Below are 17,450 nucleotides of genomic sequence, written 5' to 3'. Positions count from 1 at the left end.
CTTTCGTTATGTTCATAATTTACGTTACTATTCAAATGACGGAGAAATTTACTATTTTCTGCGGGTATCATGGTCTGCGTGTGTGACCGACAGACCGACAACGAACCTACAGGTTACCATGGCAACGTCTCTGACTGCTTGCCAGCAGGGAAGTAACGTATTGCCATTTTCCTCATCATACCTTTAAATTCATGGTTGTTCCTTGGGTAGAAGGCAAGAGAGGGAGTCAATCGCCCATTCTGCGGGATATTGGCGGAATATCGTTGGAGTTTATAACCGTCCTCGAATAGCTTAAGTAATAACACCATTAGTCATCTTATCTGTTGACCTAAGAATGCCTGCGCCTAAATTTCTCTTCTGTTAGCTGTTTCTTATATCCATAACTCACACCAGCATATTTTATTGAGGGGCATTTGATTTTCCAATACATTCACTTGGAATTTACATATTTGTCGTCATCCGACTGTCCTCAGTTTTAATCCATTTTCTATTAATTTCAATTTTCTTTACTGAATTATTTTCTTCCTTGATTACGCCGTTTGTGCTAATTCCGAAAGCTTGACACTCTTTCCTTTGAGGAAATATTCTAAGCTATGCAAATGTATAACTTTCGGCCCAGGATAATATCGAAATATGGATGCAATTTTAACGACGGTGCACACCTTCGTTTCGGGATAATTAATTGGTGGCTAATCTGTAAGTCTTATCACAAATCAGAAAGCACAATCGCCTTTCATTTTGGAGAGATCTACATCTTTGGTCCTATGACTTTTTATCGTATTTCTATTCCTTATACGTTAAATAGAGCTGTATTTCTCGCTTTCAAGTTAATTTTGTACTTTCACACGTATATGTTAACATTAATTTGGCACACTTATAGGAAAGATAGAATCATGACATTCGGCATGCACATTGGCATGACCAGTGGCAATGTGATAGCCAAATGTTATGATTCTATCTGTCACATGAGTATCGCAAATATAAAGTAGTATGCGAAAACTGTACAAAATTTCACACCCAATGATTCTAACTCAATCGAATCCATAATTATAAGAGATACGAGAAGATGTCATGGAACCAACCCTGTAGAATGAAAAAAGGCGTCTGATGGTGAGGTCCGTTTTCAGATATGTCGCAGAGTTTCAAAGCAGTGACTCTCGAAATAAAGGTCTGCACTTCTAGAGTGTGTCTGTACATTCACTATTTTGGCGACGTTTCTCTACAGTTATCCGTTTCTGGAGTAATAATGACCACCTGCATACTTTTAACTTTGGTGTCTGTTTATCTGTTTGTCTGTTTGTCTATAATTTGGAAACTACTGGATATATTTCCACAAAAATTCATGTTTAGAATCCACCTGTCCTTGGGTAGGTTTCAGGGCAAATACTGTATCTAAATCCATGATATGACTGGGGGGTTTATACGAAACCGAAACCGTGATTTTGCACTCCCACAAAATGTACACAACCAAACTTAATAGAAATCTACCTGCCCTAATGGAAATTAATTTTTAAACCTTTTTTCTCATGTGCATCTTTTCGGTAAGAGGATTTATAAGTGAGATATCATTAACCGGACTTAACTTAAGAACGGGCGCGTGTTGAGCGTATTTCTTACAACTTGAAAGCTATTGAAGATATTTGAACCAAACTTTATCTTTAGCATTCACCTTTCCAAAGGTAGATTTTAAAGGTCAATAAGATTTCCTGTTCCTGGAATGGACTGGCGGTTTATAGGGAATTCTTCCACAATATATACAGTACATGACCAACCTGACTGGAAATCGACCAAATTTGTTGGAAATCTATTTCTAAAACATTTTTCATGTGTATTTTCTCGACAGAAAGATTAATAAGGGAGATATAATGAATGGTCGGTTTTGCAGAGTTAGTCCAGCAGACATAGACCAAAAGGTGTTGTACGTGGAGTAGATTCCTTATTTATCTATATAAGTAAAATCCTAACGACTGTGTGCCTGTACATTGACTGTTTTGGCGAAATGTTCGCACAGCTACGCGTTTAAGGGGTAATAATAACAACCATCTGCATCATTTTTTGGTTTAGTTTCCCGAAAGTCCTTATTTTAACCCTCCTCGCCCAAAATCCACATTGCGGAATAATCTTTGAGACGAACAAGAAAACAGAAACTTGGCAACATTATACGTTTTAGCCTGTAACGGACAGAACATATACAAGAGCTTTAAATTTTTCACTTTTTTTCCCGAAGAATACCGAAATATGTAGGCAATTTTAATGATGGTGCAGATCTTCGCGAAGTCCTATCACATAAGGGAAGGCACAATCTCCGTTCAATTTGGAGTGATCTACAACCTTGGTCCTATGACTTTTTGTTGTATCTATATCCCTTTTACGTTTGATTTTTGTCCATTTCTCGATGTTAAGTAAATTTGGACTTTTCACATGCATAATTCATACTTTCAATCACTTATAAGAAAGATAGAATCATCAAACCCTACACGAAAATTGGCCCACCCAGTAGCCATATGTGAGCCGAATGCTATGTATGTAGCTGTCCCATAATTTTCTGAAAAGTAATGCAATGTGAGATAATCTTACAAAAATTTTACCCTATTGAACGTCTCTAACTCAATCTGACCCATGAATAGATCAGATAGCACACGACCAGCCATTTAGGCCGCTAAATCTGACGTCTTATGGTACAATCCTTTGTCGTACCGTTTTGCAGCAGTCAATCTGTAAATCTGTAAATGAAGGTCTACAATATTTTAAGCATGCATATACTTTCGTATGTCGACCTATATATATTCACTGATGCCGTGTTGTAGCGATCGAGAAAGGGTGTGTCTGCTATTGTAATCAGTACTCCCCACACCGTCTTTGACTGGCAGTAGGAATGGGGTCCTTCTCCAACACCTCTGTAACAGGCATTAGTAAGGAAGGCCTACCATTGTAGTGAATAATTCACTTCTCGATTTGACTTGCAGAAGGCAAGGAAGCATGCATTGTTGTTTAAAAGTAACCTACCCGATTATGTTTGGCTGTAGGCAAGGGTACCCGCCCTTATAAACAAATGTATCCATCTAAAATGTGACTGGTATTAGGCATAGTGGCCTGCTATTTTGATGGAAACTCACCAACTTGGTGTGACTGGTAGTAAGCTGGCTGGCTGTAGGAAATGGGGCCTGTCATTATAATTATAACTGCACAATTCAATTTCGACTGTTAGTAGGGAAGTTGCCAAACATTCTAATGAAAACTGTAATCTGTCTGGAAGTAGGAAAGGGGGCCTGCCATTATAACGGAAACTCCCAAATCGATTGTGACAGCGCAGTAGGCGATGGGGCCTGCAATTATAATGAAAACTTCCACACTCGATTGTGAATGGCAGTAGGCAAGTGAGCCTGCCGTTATCATCACAAATCCGTAACAAGCACTTTACATTGGAAACACCGTATTGGGAACCTCCCTATGCTGTTTCTCGGATAACGCTAAGAGAGATGCCATTTTAAAACAATCTTTTTTACTGTATGTACAGTATTTACTTCGATATTTGAATACAATGTAGAATACCGTAGCGAAGCACGGGTAGATTAGTTATAATTTAAAATCTATCTGAAAACGTGTAAAATATGTTTTATATCTGAAAGATTTTTCATTGTATTGTTAAATGTAATACCTAGCAGATTACCAGTCATGATCCTAGAGTTAACAGTAATTGTAGATGTAGCTCACCCCCATTTAGTGTACTGGGAAGGAGCAGCTAAAGAACCGGCGAGCCGAACATGTCCTCTGACACTCTAGGCACAAAAGGACACATGCTAATAAAAATAGTATCGTTAATAAATAAATGACACTTTATAGATATCCTGGTGGCATTGTCTCATCACGGTAGTATAGCCACGGAATTTTATGAAGACGATAAATTATATACCAATGACAATGCGATTCATGAAAATTAAAAGTTACTGTGTGTAATGTAACAATTACAAGCACTCGCAAGGTATTTTACGTGTAATTTACATAAAATAGCTTTATTATATTACAAGTATTGTGAAATAATTCAATATTCAGTCACTCAGGAATTCACACCAACGTTTCAAATAACACAAAATATTCATACGCACATTTACACATATTTAACATTAAATTCTTCTTCTTAATATGTTTACCTTCCAGGATTGGTTTTCCCTCGGACTCAGCGACAGATTCCACCTCGACCGCCTCAGGGACTGTGTCCTGGAGCTTCAGACTTTGGGCTGGGGATACAACTGGGAAGGAAGACCAGTACCTCGCCCAAGCGGCCTCACCTGCTATGCTGAACAGGGGCATTGTGGGGAGATGGGAAGATTGGAAGGGATAGACAATGAAGAGGGAAGGAAGCTGCCGTGGTAACTAGGTACCATCCCGGCATTTGCCTGGAGGAGAAGTGGGAAACCACGGAAAACCACTTCGAGGATGGCTGTGGTGGGAATCGAAAACACATCTACTCGGTAGACCTCCAGAGACTGAGTGGAACCGGTTTCAGCCCTCATACCACAAATTTCGTGGCAGAGCCGGGAATTGAACCCGGGCCTCCGGGGGTGGCAGCTAATCATGCTAACCGCGACGCCACAGAGGCGGACACATTTAATTCTATTGTCATTAAAGTACCAGTAGGCTAAGTCATGTACACATTACTAAGTTGTAAGTCAATTTCATGTACTGTAAAATTATTCAACCTGGAGTGTTAAACAGAATAACAATTGCCGCGTTGCCTAGTTGTCTAAGATGTATTTTATAATAACATGGTGACATTTAATGGCTGCAGTAACTCTGTAAAATCTGGCGTCTTGCCCTGGGTGACAAAAGACTGGAGAATAGAAGAGAGCATGTGACTTTCTATACACGAGGGAAATGTCACCATCAGCCTCGTTCTAGAGCTTTGTATTAGTCGATGGTATTTTAAGAGAAGAACACGTGTCTCAAAACTTTTCAATGAGGGAGATTAAGCTGCAGTCCTGAATGTCAAACACATATGAAGTAACTATGTTACGAATTACATTACAAAAGTAGGATGATCGAAATACGTCGATGTCGGTTTCTCATGATGGTGTCCGTGGTTCTAATCCGTATTAAAGCATGTGGGATTTTTGAAGTTAAAAGCCACGTGTTACGGTTCAAAAGGCTCGTAAAACTGGGTGTCCCATGTCCACCATCATGATGTCAATTACTACACAAAATCGCAGACCTACATTTCAATTACGTAAGCTGAAGCCTGAGACTGACTGTTTCCTGTAGCTTCCGTGATAGTTGCCCATCTTCAACATAAATATTTGAAAAGAGTGAGTCTTTTATGTGTAACGTCCATAGGCAGCAGCACTCTCGTTTCGGTGGGTTGGTAGTAATGCTCTATTGTGTAGACGCTACGTGCATTTTCATACCAGAGAATGGATTTACCAGCATGCTGTTCCCCCTCACACTACCGTTACAGAAGCATACTACACGTCAGTATTGGCTACACTGAGGAATCACATTGCAAAGAATCCACTAGAGCTTTTTCGGACTGGGTGGCAACTTCATCATGACAATGCACGGCCTCACGTCTTGTCATGCAATTTCTGGCTCGATTCAACATTACCTGTGTACCACATCCATCTTACAACCCTGATCTTGCACCTTGTGATATTTTCTTATTAGAATCAATAAAGGCAAAGCTTAGGAGCATTCGATTTGAGATCTCTGAAGCAGTGCTCAAGAAAAGTGTGGCAATTCTCAATGACCTGACAAAGAGTTGTCTGCAGCATGTGTTCAATGACTGGCAGAGACGCTATGAAAAGTGTATTTAAGTAGGAGGGGACTATTTTGAAAAATGTCATGTAAACATTGACATGGAGTAATAAACATCTGTGAAAAAAAATCAGTCTCAGTCTTTGCTGGTCAGCCTTCGTATATTGTATTAATGTTCCACTGGTAAAAATCTCATTCGTCCGCTGCTCAGCCACAACAGTATCGTTGTTCAAATGATAACATTAGTGTCTACCACAATATTTTCCATTTCAAATACAGTTTGAAATGACATATCTAAGTTATATAAGACTGTTATGTCTGTCTGTCTGTCTGTCTGTCTGTCTGTCTGTCTGTCTGTCTGTCTGTCTGTCTGTCTGTCTGTCTGTCTGTCTGTCTGTCTGTCTGTCTGTCTGTCAGGTCATTCGCCCAGAGCCTGCGTGCATCCTCAACAAATACCATCAGAGGTTATGCGGCAATAGGGAAACCACGAAATCCAATGAGACGCCAAACTGAACTATATTACACCATGATTGAAATTCTGAATAAAACATTCCACAACTCACAGGCATTAGTCGTGCTCTGAATGTCGTTACTTAGCACCACCCATACTTCATCAGCTTCCATATTGTCACAGCCATGGTTGAGTAAGGGACTTCGGTGGATGCTGTATTTTACTTTGGCCTTTGCCTAAAGATAGGTGTACAAATACTGCATCCATCAAGAAATTGTAACAGACGAATTATGGAAATTCAAGAAGGAAAACTGAAGTGAAGTTGTTTAATAGAAAATACAGTTTACATGAACAGAATAAGTGCAAAAGTGCATCTATTTCTAACGTGATGAAAGCTGGCTGGTGTCATCAATATACGGGTGGTACAGCTGCCCCTACTTTTTCCCAAAACATGTGCAACCAGCTACACATTATATCTCAGTCCTATCTTGCGCAACATCTTACAGGAATATTTTGTGCGGTTAGTCCGATATAAACTTCCCCGAAAAATGCAAAAACGGTGCAAGAGGCAGTAATTAAGGCCCAACTCAAAAACATTGTACCATTTTATTTAGAGAGAAGTCCAATACTCAAGTCATTTTTACGAAGTGTTGCTGTGCTCTACAATCCATAGCCACTCATTTAGCTGTCGGTAGATTTGAGCACCTGATTGGTTCAAGAGGGCATTTTCTTTTGGTCCTGATATTACAGAAAACGTGATAGGTTAGAACGAATTATAGACATGTCAATTCACTATCATTTTGTACAGTCTCAGCACATTGAAATTGATAGAAACACGCTTTTTACAGTATTTTATAATCTATGGCGCGCAAATGCTGTACAGCAGATGTGATAGCTTGCGCCATGTAATTACTACTATTACAGAGTGCAATGAATCATAAACTGGGCCATAAGGCTGTATCACATCAGTAAATTTACGAAGCGACAACTTTCGCTCTCGTCGTGAATACAGAGTTGTAAGAGTGAGACGTTCAAGCAGGACACAGCTGCGCGGAATTAGGTGTGTTAGATGTACTCAAGAAAAGCTACAGGGAATAGTCAGTTTTCTAAACTAATGTTATTGAGTCACGGCTTATTGGATTTTCATTTCTTACTCTTCTAGGCAAGCTATACGAATACTTGACTTTTCTGAAGTCTCAGATATTCTTCCAAGGAAGTTATAATTAACATACATAATAATTGTTGCCACGTAAGCAATGACTACAGAAAAATTCATTGTGAGTACCACCTGAAACATAATGCTGGACTCATTTATCCAAGTAATAGGTACATATTCTACTCGTAGGGAATGGTTGCAACTATCTGGGATTAAGAGAGACGTGATTCTTTAGCACGCTGTGGTGTTTGGAGCACATTCTGCATATTCGACTTCTGAACTTGCAACATACAAGATTAGTTTCGAAGCGATAGCGTAGATTATTCCCATAGTATAGAAATACGCGACATGTTCATCGTCGCCTAGAGTGCCTACATGGTACTAATCGCAGCACGCGTGTGATTTTTTCCGAAGGATTCAGAGTTCGATATAGCTACCAACTTTTAATTTTTATTTTTGTACTCTTAAGGCATTCGTAATAAAGGTTCAACTTCCTTAAGTCTCGAAAGTTACTTTTCACCTTTAGATAGAAAGCATACAGCAGAAAGGAATAAATGCATGCTATTTTTATACGGCCAACGGCTACAACGAATGAAGCGCACTGCACATATTGTCTGCATTATGAAAAACCCATTTAACAAACAATCGAGAACGTTCGACTCGAAGAACGACTGGACTTCGTATGTACGGCACATAAAACTACACATAGTACCTTTACAGCGAAGTGCAGGCAGGTTCCATCACATACGCTTCAGCAAGCATAAATGGTTCACCACTACCGTACTCAGATATGCATTAACGAAGGAGGTGGTCATTTTGAACATTTCCTTCATTGATTGAATGGCCATAAAGAAGCCCATTGTACCTCTGTCGGCAATATCTTACTATACTGAAAATAGAAGAGCTACTTAGTAATGAACATAACAGAGCACCTGCAATATGGTAACTGATCATGATTTAGATTTATCTTCAACAACGCGACTCACACGAACATTTAAAAACGAAATAAAAACATCGTCCTGTACTGCACTCGAACCTCCGACTAACCAGCATCGCATTACTCTTCTAACTGCGAGCGTGCACGGCTATCACGAACTGTCATTTATGTATGTTATATCAACAGTACTTCTAGTCATTCAGCCATCATATTCATTGTACATGAACTTTATATGATACGAAATTTTCACGATTATTTACAGTAATTCAGGCTCCGCCAATAAAGTAGTGGGCTGGAAATAATAATAATAATAATATTGCACTGAAAATGACATGTCTTCAGAACTCCATTTTGAATTTATTCAGGTCCCGAAACGTACGATTTTCAGTGATTGAATGGGAAATATTGGTAATCATTACTGATAATCAAGTAGGACGATGTATGTATTATAGCCATCTATTTTTTTTTTTACAGAGATGTTGTGGGATAGACAGGTTACTTCACTTTTGAGCAAAGCATAGAACTTACAGTAGGCGAGGAAAGCACGAAGGAAGCTACAAGTTTTGTTTATGTCATTGGTATAAGACAATATATTTTCATAGATTATGGCATGGTGTTGAGAAGAGCAATGATCTGGGGACAAACGCCGGGGTTCTGGTGGCGTAAGTCCTCCAGCTTAGAGCCACGAAGCGGCCTTAGGCCTTTAGTTTGTACTGCAAGCATATGATTGATTGATTGATTGATTGATTGATGATTGATTGATTGATTGATTGATTGATTGATTGATTGATTGATTGATTGATTGATACCGAGCTCGATAGCTTCAGCCGCTTAAGTGCGGCCAGTATCCAGTATTCGGGAGATAGTAGGTTCGAACCCCACTATCGGCAGCCCTGAAAATGGTTTTCCGTGGTTTCCCATTTTCACACCAGGCAAATGCTGGGGCTGTACCTTAATTAAGGCCACGGCCGCTTCCTTCCCACTCCTAGCCCTTCCTTGTCCCATCGTCGCCATAAGACCTATCTGTGTCGGTGCGACGTAAATCAACTAGCAAAAAATGATTGATTGATTGATTGATTGATTGATTGATTGATTGATTGATTGATTGATTGATTGATTGATTGATTGATTGATTGATTGATTGATTGATTGATTGATTGATTGATTGATTGATTGTGTACTTCACTGAGTCCAAGCATTGCTTCCACTCACTTCTGCCACCCTCCTTACTTTTATCTGTCCTAAGCGACCTTCTAAGTCGAATCTTGTTCTTTTCCGACCCCGACGATAATCGGTTTCCGAGGCCAAGGCAGTCTTTCATTTTCACGCACATCTTGGCCATTGTCTTTTTTCTGACACATACATTTGTTTTACAAAGTGTCTCACAGCTTCCATTTTTTCCTCTGATTAGTTAATAAATGATGGTTGCAAAATTGTGCTTCCTCTTAAAACAGTACTCATCACCATCACACTTTCCTTTATAATGTTCAATCCTTATTAATTTGTATTGACCATTTACACATATTTTTGGCTGGGGTAAGAACAACCATCACAATTCATTATCAACATCATCAGCAGCATCAGCAGCATCATCAACAATGTTGCCAACTCCAGCCATCTGGAGTCTCTTTGAAGTCATTTGGCGAGAGAAATTCAAAGTGAGCGGCTTCACCATTTAGAGAAAATTCTGGAGAATTTTAATTTATGACTTGATAAATTTTGGCGAGCCAAATAGTCAACACCAGTACTGCACTTCGCGTAATCGTCTGGGCGCGTGATGCAATATCTTAATCTGTAATGGCATCCGTGTGCAAGACTCGTTCACACGTATGCAGCATGAGTTCCAGTTATTTTCGGGACTTTTACCAGAGACCGATTGTCCCACCCACATACTTCATGTTAGAGAATGGAGATAGGTAACTACTTCTCCTGTGATGAGATTGATGAGTTGCTGACAACATTTGGATCACTTTCCCTCGATTATTTCCAAAGCATTCACTATGTGATTACCTCATTGATTCGAATGCAGTTTCGAAAGAAAATCGAACAAAATGTAATTGAATTATTAAATAAAATGAAATAATCGAATAAGCGATTATTTTGTATTCGATTACCCCATCACTAATAATTACCGATTCTCTTTTTCAGTACTTAAATTTGTACGTATTAAGAGAAGAGTTTAACTGGTCGCATGTCGATAGTTAATTCGATCACTACGTTTACTTGCAGCTAAAAGTACATACGGCTCGATGATCTATTGTTCTCCATACTACTGCTCGAAGATCAATTCTGTTTAATTATTTAGCCATTCTACCAAACCAGCACTCCATTATTTCTTTATAATTGTCTCATAAATGTATCGTAATACCACCAGACAGAAGTTATATTTCCTGCAGCAGGTTTTAGCGCGTTTCTTAAAAATTACAATTATTGTATCATGATCGTAGCTTTCCCCGAACTACTCCGGTACGTCACTAGATGTGTGTTAAGCCGGATGCCTTTCCTGATGCCAACTGTTTGTGGAGGGATGTATTCTCCATAGCATGTTTCTGTGGAATTTGGTAGTGCTATGGGTATTATGTAAATGAATATGATATACTGTGATGAACATAAATTCCCAGCTCCGTGCTCAGGGGATGATACGTACGGTACACTTTACAGTACATTTACTAAATAAATTTATCAAACACTTCCCTCACTTGAGGGTTGCCTAAGAGATAAAGAGTAAGGAAACAAGTCCGCCTCTGTGGTGTAGAGCTTACTGTGATTAGCTGCCACCCCCGGAGGCCGGGGTTCGATTCCCGGCCCTGCCAAGAAATTTGAAAAGTGTTACGTGGGCTGGAACCGAGTCCACTCAGCCTAGGGAGGTCAACTGAGTAGAGGTGGGTTCGATTCCCACCTCAACCATCCTCGAAGTGGTTTTCCGTGGTTTCCAACTTCTCCTCCAGGCAAATGCCGTCATGGTCCCTAACTTAAGGCCACGGCCACTTCATTCCCTCTTCCTTGTCTCCCCCTTTCAATTCCCCCCGCCCCCCCCAAAGCAAGGCCCCTGCTCAGCATAGCAAGTGGGAACGCTTGGTCTAGGTCCTGTCATCCTCCCCAGTTGTATCCCCCGACCTAGAGTCTGAAGCTCCAGGACATTTCCCTTGAGGCGGCAGAGGTGGGATCCCTCGTTGAGTCAGAGGGAAAAACCGACCCTGGAGGTTAAACAGATAAAAAAAATAAGAACTAGAAATCAATGGTAATATTGAAGAATGTCCAAAACATTAGAAATACACTAAAGGAAATGGAAATTGCAACACCCAGAAGGAGTGGTGCTATATTGCTGCACTTAAACATGCTGGACGAGTGTTCGGTTGTGATTCGATGATTACACTTTCAGATCCCTCTGACCGCAAGTTTGGACGACAATCAATACAGGATGTGCCCACCACGACCTGCAGTACATTGATGAATTCTTCGACGCATGGAGTCAATAAGGCCCTGGATCGCTTCCTGAGGAATTGTGGCCCATGTTTGCTGCACTACACGGGTCAGTTGTTCCAGAGTTGTGGGTGGCTGTGGACGGTCGGCCAGTTGTCGACCCGTCATGTCCCACACATGATCAATAGGACTGAGGTCCGGGGATCTGGCGGGCCATTCTAAGGTTGTGATGTCGTGGAGAGCTTCCTTGGAGATGCGTGCATTGTGAACCCGGCCATTGTCCTGCTGAAACATCCCATTAGCAATGTTCGCCATCATAGGGACAACCACTTGATTGGGTGCCCTATCAACGTACTGTCGAGCAGTCATAGTGCCCTCAACAAGCACTAATTGTGATTGCACATTAAAGCCAATAGCTCCCCAAACCATAATGCTTGGTGTTGGCCCTGTGTGCCTCTCTACAATAAGATCTGGGCGGCCCCTCTCCGCTGTACGTCGGCGCACACGATTCCGGCGATAACTGCGGGCAAGACAGAAGCGCGATTCACCAATAAAGACGACCCTATGCCATTCGTCGACTCCCGTCGATCTTTCTCGACACCAGGCCAGCCTTACACGTCTGAGTTTTGGGGTCAATGGGACACCTTCTGCAGGGACACGGGTTCGTAAGCCAGCTGAACGTAGGCGATTACCAACTGTTTGTTGTGTAACGTGGGGTGCCACAGCTGCTCGAATTTGCGCTGCTGCTGTTTCATGGGGTTCCATCCGGGCCATCCGAATGATGCGGCGATCCTCTCTCACAGTTGTCTGTCGCGCTGGGCCTGTGCCAGATCTACGAATGTGGGTACCTTCATTTGACCACTGCTGTCATACACGTTGTACCGTAGATACCTGTCGGCCAACACGTGCAGTGACAGTCTTTAGAGATAATCCAGCCTCACACAGCCCAATTATCCGAGCCCTCTCAAACGGCGACAGTTGTTGATAGCGTGCTCTTCTCTGTCATCGAGGCATGTTTGACGGGGAACACTTTACTGCACATACTGCAAGTCAACTACGCTACACCAGAGTCCGTATACTGGAGTTGATTCCTCCGCGACCAATCATTGGGGAGACCTGTAGCAACAATCCAATGGGTCTGAAACTTTGATCGTTTACATACCTATATGGCCTCGTTCCATATCTTGAAAATCAACATAAACGACCAATGTCTTCATGGTGTTGCAATTTCCATTTTCTTAAGTGTAAATCAACGTCAGAGAGTCTCAGCGAAGGTGGTTGCATAAATTGCTGATTGATGACCTTAAAACTGTAGAACATGTTAATTATTTTATCCTTATAATTGTAATTACTGAATGCTTGTTTTATTATTTTTTTGGTACAATTTGTTCTACGTCGCACCGACACAGATAGGTATTATGACGACTATGGGATAGGAAATGGATAGGAGAGGAAGGGTATCAATCTTTGTCTTAATTAACGAGAAGCCCCAGCATTTTCCTGGTGTAAAAATGGGAAACCACGGAACACCATATTCATGGCTGCCGACAGTGGGGTTCGAAACCACTACCTCCCGAATGCAAGCTGACAGCTACGTGACCCAAACCGCGCAACCACTCGCTCTTTTTTTTTTTTTGATCCATTATATGTATATACTATAACCACGATTTGCCGGAATGAGTGGCGCAGATTGTATAAGCACTGAGCGTCGGTAGATTTGCAGACACATGAAATAACTTCCTTTGGGAAGAAATTCCTTCCTCTCGACGCTTCTGAAAACAATAGAAGTATTTAGTGTAAGCACATGACATTTTTATACTATAATAATTATTTAATTCAATTATGATTTATTGTAATGCTAACGACCAGAGGAAACAATTTAACAGTTATAAATTTATTCGTCACTGACTATGCCTAGTCGCAATGTCAACATACTGCTAAAGGCAATTAGCTTGTTTTTGCATGAGATATGACTGTTAACGCCTTCATGTCTTAATATTCTCGGTGTTAGCTAACAACATTTTCATCTTCTAGTGCCTCCCTATTGTACTCGTCAAGATTATTTTTGTCCAGAATTTGTTATTAATTTGTTTAGTTCCCTATAGAAGACGACCATGAAATGAGTGGTGCAGAGAGTAAAGTTATGATTGGAAGATCATGTCCAAATGAATTATGTCCCCTTTTATGCATAATTAATGTTACTGTCGGTTCCTTCGTACAGTATTTGCAAATTGGAAGTTTTACATTTCCTGTCGAATATCTTACAAAGTAACAGAGAAATGAACAACAAGCTTCTGAAGTAAAATGAAATGAAATGGCGTATGGCTTTTTAGTGCCGGGAGTGTCCGAGGACATGTTCGGCTCGCCAGGTGCAGGTCTTTTGATTTGACTCCCGTAGGCGATCTGCGCGTCGTGATGAGGATGAAATGATGATGGAGACGACACATACACCCAGCATCCGTGCCGGCGAAATTAACCAAAGGTAGTTAAAATTCCCGACTGAACCAGGAATTGAACCCGGGACCCATGTGACCAAAGGCCAGCACGCTAACCATTTAGCCATCGAGCCGGACAGTTTCTGAAGTGGACCACCAGATGTAATGAATGTCTTGTTATTTTTATGATTTTGATAATAATCATTAGTTCCTGTAAGTAACTAAAATGTACAATGATACTTTGAACACAGCCGGGCTGAGTGGCTCAGACGGTTAAGGCTCTGGCCTTCTGAACCCAATTTGGCAGGTTCGATCCTGGCTCAGTCCGGTGGTATTTGAAGGTGCTCAAATACGTCAGCCTCGTGTCGGTAGATTTACTGGCACGTAAAAGAACTCCAGCGGGACTAAATTCTGGTACCTCGGCGTCTCCGAAAACCGTAAAAGAGTAGTTAGTGAGACGTAAAACAAATAACATTTTTATTATTATTACTTTGAACACAGTCACACAATTATTAATGTTAGTTGTTGGTATCCAAAGAGTTTGATTTATCATGGGACGCGCAGAGGGAGGAAAACTGATAGCTGCCCCAGCATAAGGATTACCGTGAGTGTACAGCCTCATAATTACTTTTAAAAGCAATATTTCAATAATATTTCAAATTAACGTGTCTGTTATTTATTGATTTAATGCATTTTCTTGATTTCCCTAAAGAGGCAAAATGAAGTACTTATTTCATTTATAATTTGTCGCATTTTACAAATCGTGGTTAAGAATTTGGAAAAAGTGCATGAAAATATTTGTGGCAATTTCTTCTAGTTCCAACACACTAATTCCAAAGATGTGAAAAACATTTACGCAGAATTACATATGACGCGTGGAGCACTACACAGCAGCCCAGTCACCTCCCAGTTTCCAAATGGGATGTTGTATTCCTTCTCTAGATGTTTGATGTTATTTTATTTACGTCCCACTAACTACTTTACGGTTTCGGAGACGCCGAGTTGCCGGAACTTAGTCCTGCAGGAATTCTTTTACGTCCCAGTAAATCCGCCGACACGATGCTGGAGTATTTGAGCACCTTCAAATAGCACCGGACTGAGCCAAGATAGAACCAGCCAAGTTGGGGTCATAATCCCAGAGCCTCAACCATCTGAGCCTCTCTAGATGTTCTAGATGTTCAAGGCAAGATCTGATGAAATGCGAGTAGTATACGACAGACACCATGGGTGCATTATTTTTAAAAATTTACGACTGACAGACTCATTCGGCTTCACAATACTCTCTCCACATTCTTAATCAAAACTTTCTTGTGCTTATTACTCTATTTCTGAGGTCGTTTTCAATTTTGACCGGGGCCGTATAGCCAGACCTTACGCCACGTATTAGTCAGGTAAAACTTCCAACCACGTATCTGCTGGAATTCCCATCTCGGCTATCTTTATTGAAAGACACCAGCTGACAATTTTCCTCCAATGATACGTTTCTCTACAAAGAGTTTGATGTCACACTCACACACACCTTTTTGGAACGATATGAATTTATATAGGGCTGAGAAAGAAGCGGCTATGACCTTAACACGTTAAGATACAGGCACATAAAATGTAAAGAATGAAAAATCTATGGCCAGGGCTGTCAACGGTGATATCCAACCTCACCACCTCCAGAATGTAAGCTTTCCGCTAGGCTACACGACCAGTATGGCATGGCTCATTCGGTGTGTTACTGTAGTATTACCCTTCGTGCTATCCCACTACAGAAAATTTCAAAAATATGATTATTGAAACATATCATATCGCCTTAACCGTTATCCGGCTAGGTAGTGCTATTGGCCACTTGATCACTCGTATTATTCAAGCATGTGGTACCATATTCCAGGATAATCCGTTTTCGTTTTAGAATGATTAAGTGTGTTTCACCCAGTGCATCTCTGGACAAAATCCGACTCGTTGGCTGATCGGTCAGTGTACTGGCCTTCGGTTCAGAGGGTCCCACGTTCGATTCCCGGCCGCGTCGGGGATTTTAACCTTAATTAGTTAATTCCAATGGCACGGAGGCTGGATGTACGTGTTGTTTTCATCATTTCATCCTCATCACGACGCGCAGGTCGCCTACTGGAGTCGAATAGAAAGACCTGCACCTGGCGAGCCGAACCCGTCCTGGGATATCCCGGCACTAAAAGCCATACGACATTTCATTTTTCTGGACAAAATAAGAAACACTTTGATGAAATAATCCCTCTGCGATTCTTTACACGGTAATTTTGAAAGTATTTAATAGTCATACGAATTGCCTTAAAATTGGCTCAGACCAAGAACACTTTATTTCTTGCCTTCTTGTCATCTTTTTTCATTACTGTATCCTATCTAACATTTGTTAGTTTATGTTACTCTTGCATTACATCACGTTATTTCTTCTCAGTTAGTTCAGCTGTATCCAAGGAAGAGCAGTAATATCATTTCTACCTAAATTGGACAACATAAGTAGTGACAAATTATGCTTTTAGTTATCCACTGTAGTAACGTGTCAGTTAGTAGAAACTTTATAGCAAGCTTGTTATGTATATGAAATGTTCTCTGACGTCAACTGTACTCCACTGCTTCTTGTTTCCAGCAGTTTGTGAAAGTGTTGCTGGAGCTACAAGGAGCGCAATGAAGCGGAAGGAGATGGACAGCTACGAGACAGCAGGCCTGAATGATGAGGGCGGAGGCGAGACAAATGGGGCGCGTTTCGGTAGGGTCAGCAGCGCAATAGGAAGAACGTGCAGCCTCGGCTCCAGCACCAATTACCTTACGTAATGCACAAGTCTTGCCTTGCTGCGCTCTCTTCTGTCAAATGAAATTCTCTCCCTCGGTCTGTTTACGAAATAACAAGCTTTCTGTGGTTGTCTACGTTCCTCTCCGTCATGCGATTTAAAACAATATATATGCACTTGATTAACGAACAGGTATCTTAAACGTTTTTTATAATCCTTCCTCACTAATTTAATGTAATTTAAAATTTCCAATGTATATCTACCCTGGTGTATCATCCCGCGGTTTTCCCTTTGTTTTTCAATGGCTGAAGTGCCAGTATTTTAAACAGTCCTGTTTGGACCGGGTACAAGGCACCAAAATTGCGGGGCGCGAAGTACACCAAGCAGTACTAATTTATTATTGTTGTCATATAGCCGATTAATTGGCTTCGACATTGAAATTAAATAGTTGCTACATTTTAACAATACAAGAATTAAGGCCTATTATCTTATCATGGCAATCAGTCACAGTGACTTTCTTTTAGGGTTGTCACCCAAGTGTGAGATT

Source organism: Anabrus simplex, chromosome 1 (assembly GCF_040414725.1).
Source record: "Anabrus simplex isolate iqAnaSimp1 chromosome 1, ASM4041472v1, whole genome shotgun sequence".
In the NCBI taxonomy this organism is placed as follows: Eukaryota; Metazoa; Arthropoda; class Insecta; order Orthoptera; family Tettigoniidae; genus Anabrus; species Anabrus simplex.
Note: the sequence above shows the minus strand (reverse complement) of the source record.